The sequence below is a fragment of the Dermacentor silvarum genome, chromosome 1 (genome assembly GCF_013339745.2).
Source record: "Dermacentor silvarum isolate Dsil-2018 chromosome 1, BIME_Dsil_1.4, whole genome shotgun sequence".
NCBI lineage: Eukaryota > Metazoa > Arthropoda > Arachnida > Ixodida > Ixodidae > Dermacentor > Dermacentor silvarum.
Genome location: NC_051154.1, coordinates 336,759,850 through 336,782,835, shown reverse-complemented (window position 1 = coordinate 336,782,835; position 22,986 = coordinate 336,759,850).

The window sequence follows — 22,986 nt, the reverse complement described above, 5'->3', positions numbered from 1 at the left end:
TAGCCTATATTTTGCATCTTGGACTGCTGTGAGCGTCGCCGTGAATCGCAAATTAACGAAGCAACAATAAATACGTTAATATCTCTGATTATGCACACTGACTGGTCTGAGGTGATTAGTGACAGTAATGCAGCATCTTATTTTTCTCGCTTTCACAGAATAATGGTCGATTTCTATGAGTGCGCATTTCCGCTCCGCATTTGGAAAAAGCTTAAAAAGGCAAGAAAGCGTTCAATATCTTCGGCACTTCGTAGCAGCATACAAAAAAGAAAAAGATTATGCGTGGAGTTTCTGAAAACAAAGGATGCTATAAATTTAAAAATATACAGGAAATTTCAAAATGAAGAATTCCAAAATCAGAAAGGCTAAAGATGCCTATTATTTAAACAAGTTTGCCAAAATTACTGACCAACATAGGTTCTGGAAAGCCTACAATGAGGTTTGCGGTAAGTGCGGCATTCATATGTTACTGGAAGAATTCACTATCGACCAATTGGCCCTTTCTATAACTGAGCTGCCGGACAAGTTTAGTGAGCACTTCTTATTTTCCGGTAAATTAAACAACCCCACGACACGAGCAAGTGATCACGAGTATTACGTTCAATACGAGTAATAGAGAGCGCTTTCGCAGAACCTACGAGTGAGGCAAAAATGATGGGCATTATTAACTCCTTGAACAATAGCAGTGCAGCAGGTCTTGATTAGTTTAAAGCTGAACCAATTAAACGGTTGCTACCATGATTGCTCTCCAGCTCACACATGTATGCAAATGCGTGCTGCAAGACGGGTGGTTTCCCGATGAGCTCAAATTAGCCCGGATAAGTGTTATTCGCAAGGGAGGCGCGAAGAATGGTTTCAACAATTGCCGGCCGATATAAATGCAAGGTATTTTTTCGAAAGTTTTTGAACGTGTTTTTTGTTGTCATATCTATGACTATTTTATGAAATTCAAGTTAATTTCACCATACCAGTTTGGATTCTAAAAAAAGAAGTCAACAGAATTAGCACATTTGTGTGTTACAGAAAACTTATAGAACACACCTTCATAAAAGGCTTTCTTCATATTCCTCAATATGAAGAAAGCCTTTGATTCCGTCAAACATCACATCTTACTAAGTAAACTTCCTAGATAAGGCATACGAAGGCAAGCCCTTCAGCTCATAGAAAGGTACCTAAAAGATAAAAAACTGTGTGGCATATGACTCAGCCTTCTGAAACATAGAGCCTACCGTGTGGTCAAAATAAGATTTACGAAAATTTTAAAAATCGCCTTTGGCAGGTACCATAATTCTTATCGTTAAGCTCGGTTATTCGAAGAGGCGGACAATAGTAGCACGAAAATTCGAAACATATTTTCAACTCATTGCCAAAAGTTGTCTAATGAACTTCTTATTTAATTATTTTACGACACATATTGCAGTTTACGAATTGTAGCCGGTGAGGTTGCAAGACGCGTCCACTTGAAATGAATTTCCAGAATAACACCAGTTTCGAGATAATATTTCTCAAATTGTGGGACTAAATACATGGCCGACCCGCCGTGGTTGCTCAGTGGCTATGGTGTGGGCTGCTGATCGAACACGAGGTCGCGGGATCGAATCCCGGCCACGGTGGCCGCATTTCGATGGGGGCGAAATGCCAAAACATCCGTGTACTTAGATTTAGTTGCACGTTAAAGGGCCCCAGGTGGTCCAAATTTCCGGAGTCCCCCACTACGGCGTGCCTCATAATCAGATCCTGATTTTAGCACGTAAAACCCCATAATTTATTTTAAATACATGGGCCTCCCACTTTTTTTTTCAATGTATAAAACAACACATTGGTATAAAAGTAAGTGGAACAACAGTGCATTTTTACGTCGAGTTTGAAGGAGCATATCTCCAAAGTGGTGTCATTCGGGAAATTCATTCCAAGTGGATACGCGTGACAAGCTCACCGGCTACAATTCGTAAATTGCAATATGTGTCTCGAACTAATTAACTAAGAAGATAGTTAGTGAATTTTTCTGAATTAGTTGAACTTGTTTTTTGATTTTTCGTGCTACTAATGTCTGCTTTATCTAATTAGCGAGCTAAATGATAGGAATTACGCTATCTGCCACAGGCGAGTTTTAAAAATTCCGTAAAGCTTAATTTTGAACACCCGGTATATTAACGCGCGTGCCCCAGGGTTCGATCTTAGGACCACTTTATTTCAGTACATAATTAATAAAGCCTCTATCCCACGTACACACAAAAAACACTCCTAAACGCAGCGCTAACTCTCTGAATGGCTAGATAGAAATGAACTAAAATGTAATACACATAAAACAAAGCACGTCCTTTTTAAAGCTCGTAAAACCATCGCTAAGAATGTTTCCTTACATTTTCGCAACAACGTGATAGAGCCGTATTGATTCTATTAAATTCCTAGGCATTTTTTTCAAGAAAGCCTGAAAGGATAACACAAATTACCTGAAATTAAAACTCTGCAGAGTAATAGCAGCATAGTGGAAAATAAGAAATTTAATCCCTAGGTAATTCAGATGAATTCTTTACTTTTCAATGATTGATTCTGATATTTACTTTTGTCTTGTAATGGGGTACTACTACTGCTTAAAGATTGCAAACATTTTTATCTCACAAAAAACTAATTTAGAGCTCTAGTCAGCTTAAAACATAGCGAAAGCACACCGTCGTTCCGAGACTGCCACGGAATATTGAGGGTAGACATGCTTTACAAACTCAAGCTTCCGACCTACATGCATACAGAAATAAAAATGACCGTCAAAGTCGGAAAGTATCGTTCATGGTAATGAATTGGAATTTCGATCTTAGAACAATAACATATCGAGTACCAAAACTGAGAGCAAATAACGATGAACAAAGTTTAAAATATAAATACCTATACCTTCGAACGAGAATAAGAATCTTAAAATAATTGAACCACACTCGTCAGTAGCTGCTTCGAAGGGTGCTTTGAATGAAGTAACGCTTCTGTAAGATAACTGAACAATGAGTTTTAGACATACCCTTTTGTTTTCATTTTTATTGCGACAGATGCATTTTTGGCTTAATTTTTTTTGTTCCTCATATGCAATTGTGAATTTTTTCCTCATGTTCCTTTGTTCCTCATGTGCAATTAACTGTGCCTGTGTTGCCGGGCGTCTTAAGCACTGATTCGGATTGATACCACGTTTCTACCACCATAAGTTTGTCAGGAGCAAAGCCAAACCTATAGTGTTGAGTGAAAAAAATATGTTCTTCTTTTTTTCGGGCTGACTGCATTAAGACGGATAAAAGATAGCCAGCTCTTATTTTTGCCATATAGGCTGCCAACTTCATGTATTGCAAGATATGATGCATGAATAGCGCTTCTATACATAACGCCATCATTAGCAGCCTTATTACCCCATATCAGCCAATACCCCGTGGTCGCCACCACTGGTGGAATGTCTCCGAAGGAAGCTTCCAATTATTTCAAAACAGCGATTTCTTTAATATTACTTGAAGTCTCCGTAGTAATACCCCGTATAAATAGCAAGCGGACTCGACCCGTTGATCAGGTTTCGACGATCCACGACTGTGCTCGCCACAGGTGTTGTGCTTTAAGGAGGAGGAATAAACTTTTATTGCGGAACCAGCACTTTAAGATGGCCGGGCATAAGCCTTCTATGAGGGGACGTCGAGGGTTGTGCTTTGAGTGTAACTTTCTTTTTTTGGACACACGTTCGCCCAATAAAGAGTTAGATTCATGACGCACAGTTTTGGCTCGACATTGATCTACATAGTCATCACGACATGATAATATGGAGCTGTACGGAAGTGGCTTTAGCACTAACGTTTGTGAAAATTCCCATTTATTTGGTCTAGACTATTGCTTTGTCGCAGACGACGAAAAGCACTGATGTGATTTTCGCATACCGCAAGCTGACTTAAAAATACAGTATGCAGCATCAACATGCCATGCAACATACCACGTGCTGTTACATCTTTATCTTTATGTTTAGGCTAAGAAAACCAGTGTTTACAATAAGGATAACAGAAGGCAATTACTTTCCCCACTTATATGAAGATTCTGACTTCGCCATGTAACTTGGTTATTTAAACAGAAAATGACATTCATGTTCGTTAGATACCAGTCACAATGTTACGAATAATAAAAATCGACCCGACAAGCAATTATATCCCTAAGTGGTCTGTCTATGTGTGGGAGGCTAAGCTGAACACAAATTCACTGCCCGAAAATTTTGAAGCACACATACAATTATTGCAGTCCATCTAAATGTTAACCCCCACACCACCGGTGAAAGATATTTGTGCTACATTAATCTCTGATTGACACAGCCTACCTTGCATACATAAAATTTGTCGCAGATGAAATTATCTTTATAAACAACCTGCCTATACCTATGCCCATAGGTATACGTATATAGCTATAGGTAAATAGGTATAGGTATAGCAGATACCTATAAATGCTTATACGGCATTCCACAAGCTCCATAGCATGCGTTACATCCACCCGCCAGGTACTAAGGAAAAGTTTGCAGAGCGAACAAGTACATGGAAATGAAGGAAGAATACACAAGACAAAGCGTTATCTTCCAAACAGCACTTTATTACAGGAAACAACGACTTGTACAACTCGACGGCAATATGTTACATGTATGCATGGCCTTCCAAGAAATTGATCCTATTTATTGTTCAGAAACACAAAATTGGTGTACACACAATCTGATATAAGTTTCAAAATCGTATCGGCCATGTTTTTTTTATTCCGTCTGTAAGTACGTTACTTTTTACTTAGAATGGTAAATGCATTAAAGGGCCACAGACTTCAACCTTGCTACATTTACTGCAATGGCATGCACGTTTCATTCCGCGCTAGTAGTTTTTATTTTATAAATCCCGAACAACCCGGCGACCTAAGAAGCCACCAAGTCATCCGACTCCAGAAGCCAATGGCGGAGCGCCGCGTGGTCCTCACGGTGCCGACCCCAAAACACTGTCATCTCCTCCCCTGTCGTTTACGTCAGCGCACGGGAAGAAGACGGCGCCCCCACCGCCACCGCCCAGCGGCAAGGACACCTGCCACTTCCCGGCGCTCAAGACAGATGGCGCTGCCGGCGCCCGGGCATCAACGCCTCAACACGGCAAACAGGTGAGCAGCTGGGCTAGGGTTGTCTCCTCCTCCCACCGCCCTTCCTCCTCCCCTCCCACCGTCTCCCAGCTCGACGCGGAATACAAAAAACAGATCGACGTGCTCCGGGCACAAAATGAGCTTTTACTCAACAAAATTAAAAATTTAGAATCAAAATTGTCGCCCGCTGCTCCGAGCCCGCAGAACTCTTACGCTATGGAGAGCGACGCGGAGCTCTCGCCTGCCCTGGTGGCAACCATCTCCGCGATGGAGGAGCGCCTTACCTCCAAACTGGGATCTATCTATGATCGAGACCGCCATGGACCAGATCTTGATTAAGGTCATGACTGCCGTCCCCGCGATGATCTCAAAACACATCATGCACAACCCCCGCCTCCTCCGCCGGTTGGGGCCCGTTAAGGACGTATCGCGTCCTTCAAAATTCAACTGTCTGATCAACGAGTCGAAGAATGAGGACAACTGCCCCACTCATTCTGTCATCACCACCTTGGTGGCGCAGAGAGCTGGCTCTGGGGCAGTCACTTCCTCCTCCTCCTTACAAAATTCTAACCATGGCGAGACACCTTAATCAAAGGCGTTCCCCCACCTCCAATTCGGCCATTTCAACATCAATAACACAATGGAATTATAGAGGTTTTAAGAACCGTACTAAGCGGGCCAATTTCCGCCTCTACCTTGAAACCTTCGAGTCTTTACCAGCCGTGATTGCCCTCCAGGAGCCAGGACTGGGCACCGCACTTCCAAACTACACGACGTTCCAACAGGATCCCGCGTCTTGTCTTCTCGTACACAAAGCATACACAGACAACTTAGTGGATCTCGACCTACAGCTCGAGTATTCCTATGTAATGGTGACTATCCTGCCACTCCGCCGTAGGGACCCTCCACTGCATGTGCTCAACGTGTATTGCTCTCCCAAACTCAAGCGAGTGACTTTTGCGTACCTCTTTTGCCGTGCGCTAAGAGTAACGGGTCGCGATCCTCTCCTGATTGTGGGCGATTTTAACGCTCCCAGTCAGCTGTGGGGGTATCGCAGAGAGGAGTTGCGCGGACGTAAGCTGGCGGAGCTTGCGTCTACGTTGGGCCTCACCCTCCACACGGACCCCGTCCACCCAACCCGGCTAGGAAACTCCGTGACGCGAGATACGTGCCCGGACTTGACCTTCACTCGCAACATAAGACACGCAGACTGGCTCAACACCGAGGAAACCCTCGGTAGCGACCACTGCATCCTTAACACTACCCTATACACACGCCCCCTCAAGCGTTCCAAAACACAAGCCCGTATCCCAGATTTGACCACATTTAGGCAAAACTTTGACACATTAGATAACACACCCATTTCCGAGCAGGGTTACTCAGCATGGTCCCAACACCTGCTGAAACACCTTCACTCACATGAAACTCAGATCCAGCTGTCAGATGCAGCCACGGACGTGGATAACCACCTCCTACACCTCTGGGAAGCCCGTCGCAGCCTCGTCCGCCGCTGGCGACGCCAGAAACATAACACAAAGCTTAAAGCTCCAATTTCCGAGCTCACCCAGAGAGCGCCCGAGTACGCGGCCCAACTCGCCGACTCCAACTGGGTGGATAGATGCAACACGGCCGCGCGACAAATGTCCAGCCGCAACACATGGCGCCTCTTTCGAGCCCTCATCGACCCAACTCAAACACGTACCGAAACACAGAAACATTTGCAGAGAGCCGTGCACGCTTTCCCAGGCAACACAACTCAACTGGCACAGAAACTCCGGGACCAGTATTTGTGCACAGCCCAAGACTCCCGTGGGTCCGCGTACTCTTATGCTGGCAAAGAGAACACGGAACTGGATCAACCGTTCCAGCTCCATGATCTGCGGGCGGCCCTTACCAAAATGAAACGAGGCACTGCCCCGGGAAGGGATAAGGTCACCGTGAAATTTCTGGCGAACCTGCCCGACACGGCATACCAGTCCCTCCTCGACTACATCAATGCAATTTGGCGCGGGGACACCCCCCTGCCAATAGACTGGAAAACGGCTCTCGTAACCTTTATTCCTAAAGCAGGCAAACCAATTGACATAGATAACCTCTGCCCCATCTCTCTCACCTCCTGTGTGGGCAAACTAATGGAGACAATGGTGCGCGACCGGCTATCTGCATATCTTGAACACAAAAATGTGTTTGCGGACACCATGTTCGGATTTCGCCCACACAGATCCGCACAGGATGTCCTCCTGCAACTCAATCGGGAAGTCCTTGACCCCCTCGAATGCCCCTCTAATGACTGAGCAGTACTCGCCTTGGATCTTAAGGGGGCATTCGACAACGTAACACATGACATCATACTCACTCACCTAAATCAGACCGACTGTGGCCTCACCACATTCCGATACATACGCCCATTTCTCACGGATCGACATTCCTACATCCGCATTCAAGACAGAGAGCACGGTCCTTATCTACTCGGCACGCGGGGAACCCCCCAGGGCGCGGTACTTTCCCCACTTCTTTTCAATCTGGCCATGATGCACCTGCCGGCCCAGCTGGGTGGTGTCGCCGGCGTACAGCACGCCCTGTACGCCGATGACATCACCCTGTGGGCCACGCAGGGCAGCATAGCGGGCATTGAAACCAGCCTGCAAACAGCGGCGACGATAGTAGACCACTTCGCTCGCCGCTGCGGTCTTCTATGTTCCCCTAAAAGAATCAGAATTTGTGCACCTCCGACCCTCGCCGAAGTGCACAACTAAAATCTCTCTGTCTCTTGACAGAGGTCCCATACACGAAGCTGAAGAGATCCGGGTACTCGGACTCTAGATCCACAAACACATACGGCCAGATACTACATTGGCCAAACTCCGTAAGGTGGGCGACCAGGTGGGCCGCATGGTCCGCTGTGTTTCCAATAAACGCGGGGGGTTACCAAGTAAGGATGCCTTGCGGCTGGCAAACGCCTTCGTGACCAGTCGAATTCTCTATTCGACTCCTTACCTTCACCTACGGAAGCAAGAGGAGGAGGCCCTTGAGGTCATCCTCCGCAAAATTGTTAAGCGTGCCCTGGACCTCCCCGTCACCACGTCCAACAGCCGTCTTATGGCCCTTGGGGTGGTGAACACTTTCCGGGAGCTCCGGGAAGCGCACCTCACAAACCAATACACACGCCTGTCGCAAACGGAGTCAGGTCGCCGCCTTCTTGCCCGACTCCATATCCAACACACCATTCCCATGGATGATAGATTTCGCATCCCAGAACTCTGGAGACGCGCCCTCCACGTGCGACCTGTTCCAAATAACATGTCACATGAAGATCATAATGGCCGGCGCCTGGCGCGCGCGGAGGCTCTAGCCCAACATTATGGCAACAAAATAGGTGTCTACTACGTGGATGCCTCCGGTCCTCACCACGGGGGATGGTACACGGCGGCGGTAGTTCACAACAGCAACAGAGTTAACGGCCTCACCTGTAGAGCCCGCAATGCAATACACGCGGAAGAAGTCGCCATCGCTCTCGCGGCCTCACATTCCGATTCGAAATACATAATCACCGACTCGCGAGGGGCCTGTCGGAACGTCGAACAAGGTTGGACCCCCTCTCTAGCCTATCATATCTAGAAAAATTGCATACGGGATACGGACCCCGCACACCGTTACCTTATAGGGTGCCCTGCTCATCAGGGGTTAGCAGGAAACGAGGCAGCAGACGCAGCCGCCCGCGCGCTCTTTTACCGGGCAGTTTTCTCCTCCCCACCCGATCAGGAACCCGATTTCAATCCCGCCTATACCTTTAAAGATATTACAATATACTATCAAGATAGTCATCGCCTTTACCCCCGCCCATGTAAAGGCCTTAGGAAGGAGGATGAGCGGCTAATTCTCCGCCTTCTAAATAACACTTTGCTGTGCCCGGCAGTTCTAAAACATTTTGACCCCTCCTTTACTGGCAACTGCCCACACTGTGGTGCGGTGTCATCAGACACCTATCACATGGTGTGGGCCTGCCCCTTCAACCCGGCCATCCCCCCCATCCCCAACCCAACCCGGGAAGACTGGGAGGCGACCCTGCTCGGCTGCCACGACTTACAGGCCCAAGAAGCCTTAGTTGGGCGCGCCCGGGCGGCGGCTGCCGCCACTGGGGTCCCGAACTAGGGACCTCCACCCAGTATTTGTAAGGACCAGTCCCTTATGGGCTGGTCCAAGCATACTGCGAAATAAATGTTTTCACCACCACCCTAGGCCAACGCGTAATGTAACAACATCGGCGTTACGCAACTGCTGATTATCGATACTAAGGACTTCAAAAGCATGTTTCCATTCCTTTCGAGCACAAGAATATTGACACGTATACATGTTTATCTTTCACCGGTGGCCGCTTTCCACCGGCTAACAAATGTTAAACGTTATCGCTCGGCGCAGGACGCGCCTGTATCGGAAGTTTCTAGAACGTTATCGATGCAATCTTTCCATTGCCTGTTTTCACCGACGCTTATGTTATCTGATTGCATCACTGACGCGAATTGTCTAAAACTTTCTGGAAGACATGCGGGCATCAGGGATTAATCTAGAACCTTCGATGACTCAGGTATAAAAGCCGACGCGTTTCGCCGCTGATCAGATTTTCGACGATCGCCGACTGTGTTCGCCGCCCTCGTTGTGCTTTGAGTGTACCTTGCTTTTGTGGGCACAGGTTCGCCCAATAAACAACCAGTTTCGTCGTACACAGTTTTACGACTGTTTTCTTCAGCGTCACTGCTACGTGACATCTGGTGGAGGTGCTAGTGCGTTCATGCAGCGAACGCCCCCGCAAAGCCGCGACCCAAGCCCGAAACCGGAGAACGAGACCAACGTCGCCAAGGACCAGCGAGCTAGCCGTAGGCAGCAAGGACTTGTGCCGGAGTTCGGACTTCTTCCCGAAAAGACCACTGCAATCAAGGCCAAGTCAACGACCAAAATGGCAGCACCAGCGTCCCCCATCCTGCTGCAACAACCTCGGGAGCCCCTGACCTTCCGTGGATCATCGGCTGAAGACCCTGAAACCTGGCTGGAGACATACGAGCGGACCGCGACGTTCAACAAATGGAGCGACGACGACAAGCTGCGCCATGTCTATTTTTCGTTGGATGACGCTGCTCGGACCTGGTTTGAGAACAGAGAGACCACCCTGGTTACGTGGGACCTTTTTCGTGAAAACTTCGTGAGGACCTTCACGAGTGTCGTACGAAAGGAGAGGGCAGAGGTTCTCTTAGAAACCAGAGTGCAATTGCCGAACGAGAACATCGCGATCTTCGCGGAGGAGATGACTCGCCTCTTCCGCCACGCCGACCCCGACTTGTCTGAAGAAAAGAAAGTTCGGTTCTTGATGCGGGGTGTCAAAGACCAACTATTCGCCGGATTGATGCGCAACCCGCCCAAGACTGTCATCGAATTTCTTTCCGAGGCTACAACGATCGAGAAGACGCTTGAAATGCGCGTCAGGCAATACAACCGCCGTGCCCCGACCAACTACGCCGACGCTCAAGCGCTAGGCGCCGACGACCTGCGCGAGACCATCAGAGCGGTCGTTCGCGAGGAGCTGCATAAGCTCTTTCCCAGGTCGCAGCCTCACGTGGCATCTATCGCCGACGTCGTCAAAGACGAAGTTCAGCGCTCACTTGGAGTTCCCGATGTGCAGCCACAATCGCCGCAACCCCAGCCGGAAGCGCTGACCTACGCCGCCGTCGCCCGTCGTCAAGGCCCCCCTCCGCGCTCGCGCCAGGGCCCCGTAACGCCGCAGTTCCGTCGTCCACCGCCGCCGCCGCCAGCACGCCCGCCCGTCGCCCAGTACAGCTACCAGAGGAAGACGGACATTTGGCGCGCCCCCGACCACCGCCCGCTCTGCTATCACTGCGGGGAAGCCGGCCATGTCTACCGCCGATGCCCATACCGCGAGATGGGCCTACGAGGGTTCCCCGTCAACGCGCCGCGTCCCGATAGAGGTGAACGACCGCGCGACATCGCCGACTACCTCGCCGGAGTCCAGTGGCAACCACGACCATCCTCACGCTCGCCGTCACCAGGCCGCTACATCTCGCCGCATCGCTGTCAGTACAACGGTCCCACCCGGGGCCGATCTCCCAGCCCTTACCCGGGAAACTAAAGGCAGCAACCGATGGAGGTGCGGTTGCTGTACGACGCAATGCCGTAGATCCTCCGACGCCGCCGACGACGACGATTCGCGATTCATCACGACGAGATATCAGCACGCCGCCTAGCAACAGCCTTGACAACACTTCGCCGCCGAAAGAAGACCTTCCGACGCGACGTAGCAGCAGCAGAGCAAGCCGACGCAGCCGTGATCCGACGCCACGAATTAACCGCAACGCCAGACGCCGGTCTACCTATCTAGACGTGCTCATCGATGGCCATAACATCACCGCTCTCGTCGACACTGGAGCCGACTATTCCGTCTTCAGTGGCCCGTTCGCCGCCAAGTTGAAGAAGGTCAAAACAGCCTGGCAAGGACCCGATATCCGGACAGCGGGAGGCCACCTAATAACGCCGACTGGAATCTGCACAGCGCGAGTCACGGTAAACAACCGCATTTACCCGGCGAGCTTCGTAATCCTGCAGCACTGCTCCAGGGATGTCATCCTTGGCATGGACTTTCTAAATCAACACGGTGCAGTCATCGACTTAAGGTCCAAGTCGATGACACTTTCAACGCACAACGCGATACCACCGGATACACGCATAAGTTACCATGCCTTGAATGTGCTTGAAGAACAAGTCACCGTTCCGCCTCGCTCCAGCGTAATGATTTCCGTCGGTACCGAAGTGCCTGCAGACATGGACGGCGTCATCGAGGGCGATCATCACTTACTGCTCGACCGTGAAATTTGCGTCCCTAGAGGCATAGCTGAGCTACGTGCAGGGAAAGCAAGGGTGATGCTCACTAACTTCAGCCCCGAATACAAGCACATTAACAAAGGCACCACGGTCGCCTACATCGACGAAATAGTACAAGCCAGCAGTGCTTTCGCCTTCACGGATTCCAGTGCACCTACAACGACGACTATAGCACCTGAACCAACTTTCGACGTCAATCAGAACCTTCCCAGGCATAAGAAAGAACAACTAAAGGCTCTGCTCCTGCAATACGAGGACTGCTTATCGTCGTCGTCAAAAGTTCGACACACCCCTGTCGCCAAGCACCGCATCATAACCGACGAAAATGACCGGCCACTCAGTCAGAGCCCGTACCGAGTTTCGGCGCGCGAACGCGGGGCCATAAGGCAACAAGTCGACGAAATGCTACGCGACGACATCATCCAGCCGTCCAAGAGTCCGTGGGCGTCCCCCGTGGTGTTAGTGAAGAAGAAGGATGGAACCCTACGTTTCTGCCTCGATTATCGTCGCCTCAACAAAATCACGAAGAAGGACGTATACCCCCTCCCACGGATTGACGACGCCTTGGATCGACTCTACAATGCAAAGTATTTTTCGTCGATGGACCTCAAAACCGGCTACTGGCAAATCGAAGTCGACGAGAGGGACCGGGAGAAGACTGCCTTTATAACACCAGACGGACTGTTCGAGTTCAAGGTCATGCCGTTTGGTCTTTGCTCGGCACCTGCGACTTTCCAACGCGTCATGGATACAGTACTGGCAGGCTTGAAGTGGCAAACTTGCCTCGTCTATTTAGACGACGTCGTTGTGTTTGCCTCAAGCTTCGAGGAACACCTCCGGCGCCTTGAAACAGTTCTTCAAGCAATCAAGACCTCCGGACTCACGTTGAAGCCAGAAAAGTGCCGCTTCGCATATGAGGAGCTCTTGTTTTTGGGCCACGTCATCAACAAGTCTGGAGTGCGCCCCGACCCTCAGAAAACTGCGGCCATCTCCAACTTTCCTCCGCCCGCTGACAAGAAGGCAGTGCGTAGATTTCTTGGACTGTGCGCCTATTACAGGCACTTCGTCAAGAATTTTTCACGGATCGCTGAGCCACTGACGTATCTCACGAAGGCCGACGTCGAGTTCAAGTGGGAGACGCCGCAAGTCGAAGCATTTGAAGAACTAAAGCGACGCCTGCAATCGCCGCCAATACTTGCGCATTTCGACGAAAATGCCGATACCGAAGTCCACACCGACGCAAGCAGCGTAGGACTCGGCGCCGTGCTTGTGCAGAGGACTGACGGACTAGAAAGGGTTGTAAGTTACGCTAGCCGGTCGCTATCGAAGGCGGAAGCAAATTATTCCACAACAGAAAAGGAGTGCCTCGCCATCATCTGGGCTACATCAAAGTTTCGCCCCTGCCTCTATGGCAGGCCCTTTAAAGTTGTGAGCGACCACCACGCCTTGTGTTGACTAGCTAACTTGAAGGATCCTTCAGGTCGCCTCGCACGATGGAGCCTGAGACTTCAAGCATTCGACATCACCGTCGTTTACAAATCCGGGCGAAAGCACGCTGACGCCGATTGTTTGTCTCGCGCCCCCGTCGAACCGCCGCCACAAGACGACAAGGATGACGACACTTTCTTGGGACCCATCAGTGCCGACGAATTCGCCGAACAACAGCGAGCCGACCCGGAACTAAGGAGCCTTGTAGACTACCTGGAAGGCAAGACCGTCATTGTGCCGAAGGCGTTCAGGCGAGGATTGGCGTCGTTCTTCTTGCAAAACGACATTCTCCTAAAGAAGAACTTCTCGCCTCTCCGAGCCAACTACCTCCTCGTGGTACCCTCAGCATTGCGTCCAGAGGTTCTGCAAGCTCTCCATGACGACCCAACGGCTGGACATCTCGGTTTTTCCCGCACTCTCGCGAGGATACAAGAAAAATACTACTGGCCTCGCCTCTCTGCTGACGTCGCCCGAGACTGTCAGCGACGCAAAACACCGCCGACAAGGCCAGCCGGGCTTCTACAGCCGATCGAGCCACCTCACCGACCGTTCCAGCAGATCGGGATGGACTTACTGGGGCCTTTTCCGACGTCGATGTCCGCGAATAAATGGATCGTCGTAGCTACGAACTACCTCACCCGCTACGCTGAAACAAAAGCCTTGCCCAAAGGCAGTGCCGCCGAGGTAGCCCGATTCTTCGTTGAGAACATCCTCCTGCGTCACGGTGCCCCGGAAGTCCTCATCACCGACAGAGGTACGGCCTTCACGGCTGAACTAACTCAAGCCATCCTGCGATACAGCCAGACAAGCCATCGCCGCACCACCGCCTACCACCCGCAGACGAATGGCCTCACCGAGCGCCTAAATAAGACCATCGCCGACATGCTGGCAATGTACGTCGACGTCGAACACAAGACGTGGGATGCCATCCTTCCGTACGTGACCTTCGCATACAACACGGCCGTGCAAGAAACGACGCACATGGCGCCGTTCAACCTGGTCTACGGAAGGAACCCGGCAACGACGCTTGACGCCATGCTACCGGACGTCGCTGACGAAGAAAATTTCGACGTTGCCAACTATTTGCAGCGTGCCGAAGAAGGTCGACAGCTCGCCCGCCTGCGCATCAAGAACCAGCAGAGAACCGACAGCCGACACTACAATCTTCGACTACGCTACGTCGAGTACCAGCCCGGAGACCGTGTTTGGGTCTGGACTCCGATACGCCGACGAGGACTTAGCGAGAAACTCTTACGTCGCTATTTCGGACCATATAAGATCATCCGACGTATTGGCGCACTGGACTATCAGGTCGTGCCAGACGGCATTTCGCAATCACAGCGGCGCCGGGCACGACCTGAAGTCATCCACGTGGTGCGTCTTAAGCCTTTCTACGCCCGCTGACGAACTTAGGTACTTTCTTACTTTATTTTTTTTCGTTATTACGCGTGGTTTTGTTTTCGCTTTCACATTTGTTTGTAGCATCGGGACGATGCTTTTTAAGGGGAGGGTATTGACACGTATACATGTTCATCTTTCACCGGTGGCCGCTTTCCACCGGCTAACAAATGGTAAACGTTATCGCTCGGCGCAGGACGCGCCTGTATCGGAAGTTTCTAGAACGTTATCGATGCAATCTTTCCATTGCCTGTTTTCACCGACGCTTATGCTATCTGATTGCATGACTGACGCGAATTGTCTAGAACTTTCTGGAAGACACGCGGGCATCAGGGATTAATCTAGAACCTTCGATGACTCAGGTATAAAAGCCGACGCGTTTCGCCGCTGATCAGATTTTCGACGATCGCCGACTGTGTTCGCCGCTATCGTTGTGCTTTGAGTGTACCTTGCTTTTGTGGGCACAGGTTCGCCCAATAAACAACCAGTTTCGTCGTACACAGTTTTACGACTGTTTTCTTCAGCGTCACTGCTACGTGACAATATATACATACAAGAGGTAGGGGCGTTGCCGCTCTCTTTATTAGGTGCAATGTTTTAGCAGACGATCGCATTGAGCCCGCTTATATATATATAATGGCCGTCGGAAGGCCTTTAGACGCCCGTTTCTGCGTTGAGCGTCGGCGTGCCTCGGCGACTTAACGGAGTGAACGAACACAGCGAGTGATGAAAGAATGTTTCCCGGTAAAGATTACGGTGGCATAAGCTGCAGTTGGCGATAACCGGCAAATGTGTCGCCGGTCTATATGCTATCGTGTCGCGGCTCTGCCAGTCGGTGCGGTGATCGCTGCGAGGTCTCAATGTATCGCGAAATGAAGACACCTATAGTACTGTAGGAGGAACGTGACGGCGGCCGTACGGGTCGTGCCGTCGGGCCCTGCTCAGAAGGGCGAAGGCGGCGAGCCGAGCGGCGGCTGCGACGACCAGCGTGGATAGCTTTGAAAACGACAATGCGCGTGCCGAGCTGGCGTTTCGAGTACGCGCTGCGTTTCTTTATTTTTTCTCTTTGCAGCGCCGACCATAGCGCTCCGCGCTGCGGCGTTGGTGGACGCTACAGTACCGCGCGCATATTTCGCATTAGGGAGTTTCGTAATCGTCGGTGATTTTTTTAAAGAAACATGTCCGTGCAAATTTGTGTAGCTTCACACTACTTCTCTGTTCATAATTTATTTCACCTAATTTAATTTCAGTGAATCGCGAAAATTCTTTACTTTTTTCTTTTTTATTCTCTTCATAAAAAGGTATTTAATAACCTTGTTTTAATTAGTCAGACTGCTCACTTATGTACTACACTCGTTTCTCCTTTCTTTCGTATAGTCCGACTTTTTTCGTTTCTGTTCTTAGAATAACATTTAAAATAATTCCTCTTAATATTGGCATATTTCCTTAGTAAGTACACGCCATAAATGGCGAGCTTCATCGTCGTTACCATCATCATTATCATCCCTATTACGCACGCTCCTGCACGAAACAAAGAAGACGCCGACTCCTTCTGGGCAGCTCATTCTTCGACAACGGCTGATTTCGGGACGCTGTCGGCTCCGCAGAGTGAAGTCGCAGCAAAGGCCAGCCATCGTCGGTGCCCCTGGCTCCGCTTCGGCCAAGCAGGGCCATTCCGTGCCTACGAGGAATTCAGGGCCTGTTCGTACAGGCTGCACACCAGCAGCAGAAGCAGCGATGGCAGTTCCCGAAGAGGCCTCGCATCCCGGCATGGCGGGTGCATCGTTGAGCAGCGAGGTGCAACACTGCTACAAGCGGCGATCGCACGTTCCGCCACCGCCAAGTGCTTTGATGCCGTTCGCACAGGAAAAGAGGCGTTCGGTGGCCGCCATGAACGCGAACGAAAACAACCGGTGCGTTAGCAGCCGCCTGGCAAAGCTGCGGCGTCCTCTGCGCGCCGCCGACAAGGAGCCCCTCCAGCGCAAGGTAGCCAAAGCAGTCGCCGTCCACCGAAGGAAGTAGCCGGACTACGCGCACCACCCGTGTGAGGCCCACCGGCGCAAGGAGCAGGAACGCATTGCCAAGCAGGTTACCAGCAAGCTGAGGAACGCCAGTTCCTGGGACAAGGAGCAGCAGCCGACAACTTGCACAGTCGCGGCCCAGGGTCGAAGCAGCCCGAAGTTCCAGCAGCAGCTGCATCCGCCATCACTGCCACCGACGCCAAGCAGCAAACACCGTGGCACCATCAGTGCTGCTCGAATCGGCCCTTCGGGCGCAGGTCAGGGAACTGTGGCTTCTATGACGACGGACAATGTTCCGGCCACGACCAAGGATCTCGAAGGACAAGTGGTGCCTGTAAAAGTGGCTGCCTTAAGAGCCTTGGCTCAATTGTTGAAGAGGCAGCCACAACACTTCCACAATTATGCTGAGCTGACCTTGATCAAGATCTTCGGAGCATTCAAGCAGCCTGAGGAGAGCCGTGCTGCCGAGCTGTGTTCTATGGAGGCTGCTGCTGCGCTACCACCCGAGCAAACAATGGGGCTCCTACACACGCTCATCGGGCAGTCGGACGACCGTCACTGCAATCAAGGTCATGTCTCGGCACGTGCAAGTGCATCCAAAAAAGGATAATTGTGGAACTTGTGCCTCAGATGATGTCCGTTTTGGTGAAGGCATAGTATGACGGCGAGAATTGTCTATGGAAGGCGGCAATATCTTGTAGGGTGACGTTGCATGGCGTGGTCGGCTCTGAATTGAAAAACTTGATTCCTGTGTTCAAGCGGTCAATATAAACCACCATTTCTCTATTTTTTGCATATTGGACTGCTGTGCGCGTCGCCGTGAATTGCAACCGTCCATTCGATAAAGACAAATTAACGAAGCAACAATAAATACCTTAATATCTCTGAATATGCACACTGACTGGTCTAAGGTGATTAGTGACAGTAATGTAGCATATTCGTTCTCTCGCTTTTAAAGAATATTGCTCGATTTCTACGATCGCGCGTTTCCGCTCCGCGTTTGCAAAAACAAGGCATAAAAAGGCAAGAAAGCCTTGGATATCTTCGGCACTTGATAGCAGCATACAAAAAAGAAAAAGGTTATACGTGTAGTTTCTGAAAAGAAAGGATGCTATAAATTAAAAAAATACAGGAAATTTCAAAATAAAGTGAATTCGAAAATCGTAAAGGCTAAAGATGCCTAATATTTGCAAAAGTTTGACAATACTCTTGATCAACATAGATTTTGGAAAGCCTCATTGTATACAATGAGGTTAGCGGTACAAGCAGCATTGATATGCTCCGGGAAGAATTCACTATAGACGAAGTGACCCTTTCTATAACTGAGCTGCCGGATAATTTTAATGAGCACTTCTTATCTTCCGATAAATAAAGAACCTTATGACAAGAGCAAGTGATCACGTGTATTACGTTCATTTACAAGTAAGAGAGAGTTTTCTCAGAACTTACGAGTGAGGCGAAATTAATGGGCATTATCAAATCCTTCAACAACAGTAGTGCACCAGGTCTTGGTGAGATTAAAGCTGAACCAATTAAAGCGGTTGCTACCTTGATTGCTCTCCAGCTCACTAATGTATACAACTGCGTGCTTCAAGACGGGCGGTTCCCGGATGAGCTCAAATTAGCCCGGATAAGTGTTATTCGCAAGGGAGGCGCGTAGAATGATTTCGACAATTGCCGGCCGATATCACTGCTAGGTATTTTTTCGAAGTTTATTGAACATATTTTTTGTCATCTCTGTGACTATTTAGTGAAATTCAAGTTAATTTGACCATACCAGTTTGGATTCCAAAAAACGAAGTCCACAGAATTAGCACTTTTGTATGTTACAGAATGGCTTATAGGAAACACTGAACAAAAATTACTAAGAATTGGAATATTCCTCGATATGAAGAAAGCCTTTGATTCCGTCAAACATCACATCTTACCAAGTAATCTTCCTAGATAAGGCATACTACGGCAAGCCCTTCAGCTCATAGAAAGGTACCTAAAAGATCAAAAACTGTGTGACATATGACTCAGCCTTCTGAAACATAGAGCCTACCGTGTGGTCAAAATTAAGATTTACGAAAATTTTAAAAATCGCCTTTGGCAGGTACCATAATTCTTATCGTTAAGCTCGGTTATTCGAAGAGGCGGACAATAGTAGCAAGAAAATTCGAAACATATTTTCAACTCATTACCAAAAGTTGTCTAATGAACTTCTCATTTAATTATTTTACGACACATATTGCAGTTTACGAATTGTAGCCGGTGCGGTTGCAAGACGCGTCCACTTGAAATGAATTTCCAGAATAACACCAGTTTCGAGATATTATTTCCCAAAGTGTGGGACGAAATACATGGGCGACCCGCCGTGGTTGCTCAGTGGCTATGGTGATGGGCTGCTGTACACGAGGTCGCGGGATCGAATCCCTGCCACGGCGGCCGCATTTCGATGGGGGCGAAATGCGAAAACACCCGTGTACTTAGATTTAGGTGCACGTTAAAGAACCCCAGGTGGTCCAAATTCCCCCTCTACGGCGTGCCTCATTTTCAGATCCTGGTTTTGGCACGTAAAACCCCATAATTTATTTTAAATATATCGGCGTTCCAGTTTTTTTGTCTGCTTCAATGTATAAAACAGCATTTTGGTATAAAAGTAAGTGGAACAACAGTGCATCTTTACGTTGAGTTTGATGGAGCATATCTCCAAAGTTGAGTCATTCTGGAAATTCATTCCAAGTGGATACGCGTGACAAGGTCACCAGCTACAATTAGTAAATTGGTAAATGTGTTGCGAACTTATTAACAAAGAAGATAATTCATGAATTTTTGTGAATTAGTTGAACTTGTTTTTTATTTCTCGTGCTACTAATGTCTGCTTCATCTAATAACCCAGCTGAATGATAGTAATTATGCTATCTGCCACTGGCGATTTTTCGAAATTCCGGAAAGCTTTACTTTGAACACCCGGTATATTAGCGGGCGTGCCCCAGGGTTCGATCTTAGGACCACTGCTTTATTTCAGTACATCAATGATGTAGCGTCTATCCCACATACACACAAAAAAATACTCCTATACGCCGGCGACACCAACGGTATTTTTTTCTGGCACTAGTCTATCGAAAGTAGCAACAGGTCAGAATAACTGGCTGCATTAACTCTCTGAATGGCTACATAGAAACGAATTAGAGTGTAATGAAAATAAAACAAAGTACGTTCTTTTTAGAGCTCGTAAAACTATCGCTAACAATGTTTCCTTACATTTTCGTAACAACGTGTTGTACCCAGGTTGTTACAAAAATGTAAGGAAACATTGTTAGCGATGGTCTTACGAGATCTTTTTAGATCTCGTAACGTACGTTGTTTCATTTTTATTACTGCAATACTAGACCAATACTAACCAATACTAGACCAAAATTCAATACTAGACCAAAAGTTCGAGGTCGAAGAGGTGCGAACCGCACTACAAGAGCTCAACAGCAAATCAACCTCGGGCCCGGATGGTATTACTAATAAGATCCTAAAGAATCTAGAACCGGACTCAATCAAGTTCCTTACCTAGGAAATCAACACAGTCTGGAGGCAAGGCATCCTTCCCCCCACATGGAAAATGGCCCTAACAGTCTTAATACTAAAGCCCGGCAAATTTCCCAGCACAGATAACCAAAGACCAATCTCGCTCACATCATGCGTCGGCAAAGCTGCAGAACATGTTATCCTTAATCTCCTCACCAAATACCTTGAAGACAATGAAATTTACCCACATTCAATGATAGGCTTCAGAGCGGGGCTATCGACACAAGACGCAATGAAACCCATCAAACATCAGATCATCGAAAACAACTCCAGAGACCTGAAAGCCATCCTAGGACTCGACCTCGAAAAAGCATTGGATAACATATCACATGAGTTTATACTAGAGTTTACCTCGGACCTCAATCTCGGCCCTAGATTCCATGCATATGTCAGCTCTTTCTTAACCAACAGAACAGCTACGCTCAAGATAGGAGAGCTGACGTCGCAAATGCTCACCCAAGTAACAAGGGCACACCACAAGGAGCAGTCATTTCACCTACCCTCTTCAACCTAGCCCTGGTAGGACTAGGCACAAAACTCAGCACTAAGGAAGGCATCAAGTACACAATGTACGCAGAATAGATCACAATATGCATGGTGCACCGGTGGTAGCAACGGCTTTATTGAAACGACTTTACAGGATACCATCTATGCAATTCAAGAATATCTGGAATCAACAGGCCTGAGATGCTCCGCAGCAAAATCAGAACAACTCCTATACACCCCAACTAGGCCCAGACCCAAGCCAAAATTATGGTTCTTCGCTAAGGACCGTAAAATCAATATTCACACGAGAAATGGCGGCACAATTCCGATAGTGGAATCAAAGTTCTTGGCATGGTAATCGAAGCAAACGGAGCCAACACTAAGGCGTTGAACAGGCTAATCAACAAGACAGACAACGCTTTGAGACTCATCATAAGTGGGGCCAACAGACAACAGGGTCTCAAAGAAGACAACCTGCTGAGATTAATGCACGCCTTCGCTTTATGCCACTTCACATACGTAGCGGCAGAAAGAAAAGCTAAATGTCCAGCTCAGGAAGATAGCCAAACAAGCGCTAGGTATCCCTAACTGCACAAGCACGGAACGTCTAATGCAACTTGGCGTGCATAACACCCTAGAGGAGATTGCAGAAGCACAAGAAAGAAATCAAATCGCAAGACTCTCAAACACCAGATCGGGTCGAGCCTTACTCCAAGAACTAGACTTTGACGCAGCAATGATCAACTCCCTATATGCAGAAATATCACTGGACATTCGCAAACAATATGAAGTCAGACCATTGCCTCGCAACATGAACCCTGAACACAATGTAGAGAGAAGACTAGCCAGAGGAGCCTGCCTACTCCGGCCCATTCGCAAAGAAAACCAAAGAGTTTGCTTCGTAGACACCCCCCGACATGTGGACTGAAAAGCTTTCACTGTTGCGCTAGTAGACAACAAAGGCAAAACCATAAACTCAGCCACGGTCAAGACTGACAAACCAGAGATCGCGGAGCAAGTAGCGATCGCTCTAGCACTAACTGATAAAGTCGACCATATATTTATAGCGATTGACGAAGTGCAGTCCGAGCTTTTCAGAAAGGTACAATATCACAACAGGCATTACACATCATCAAAAAGAGCAAGATCTATTACCACTCCTTATGCTGGTTCCCAGCACACCTAGAAAATATAGAGAAGGCCCCCCGAATCTCAACGAGATGGCTCATAAGAGCGCGCGAGAACTGACCCTCCGCGATGCCACCCTCCAGCGTACAAACCATCTCCAAGAGAACAGGGATGCTCCTTCTACATACAACGAGCTCACAAAATATTTCTATCTCAGCCGAAGAGAATTTTGCACTCCACACCCCAGATTAAAAAGGCCACAGGCCTTTTTAATGTGGGGTTACTACTACAAAAAACACTTATCTCACACCAAAAGGACTGCTTTTCGACATCGCAGACGAATACCCCAATACACAGTGTGCAGACTGCAATGCACCACTTGACTTAGAACTTATGCTCTGGTCGTGCAACCGAACCAACGAAAATTTAGCCAAGGATTGCGACAGGCTAAAGGCCGCGATTCGCAGGCCGGACCTGACCGAGCAACTATGGGCCATCTAGCAAGCCCACGATGCGGCCAAAAGGCTCTGCGTGCCGGTCCCAACGTGGGAGCAGCCCACTTTCGGAAGCAACTCACAATTTACAGGACCTAATAAATGTTTCCTTCCTTCCCTCGTAACAACGTGATAGAGCGTGTGGATTCTATTAAATTCCTAGGTATTTTTTTTCATGAAAACTTGTGAAGGATAACACAAATGACCTGAAATTTATACTATGGTGAGTAATAGGAGCCTTATGGAACATAAGAAATTTAATTCTCAGGAAATTCATAGCTATTCTTTACTTTTCAATGATTCATTTTCTTATTTATTTTTCTGTCCTGATATGGGGTACGACTACTGCTTCAAAAACTGAAAACATTTTATTGAACGAAGCAGTAATTTAGAGCACTTGTAGG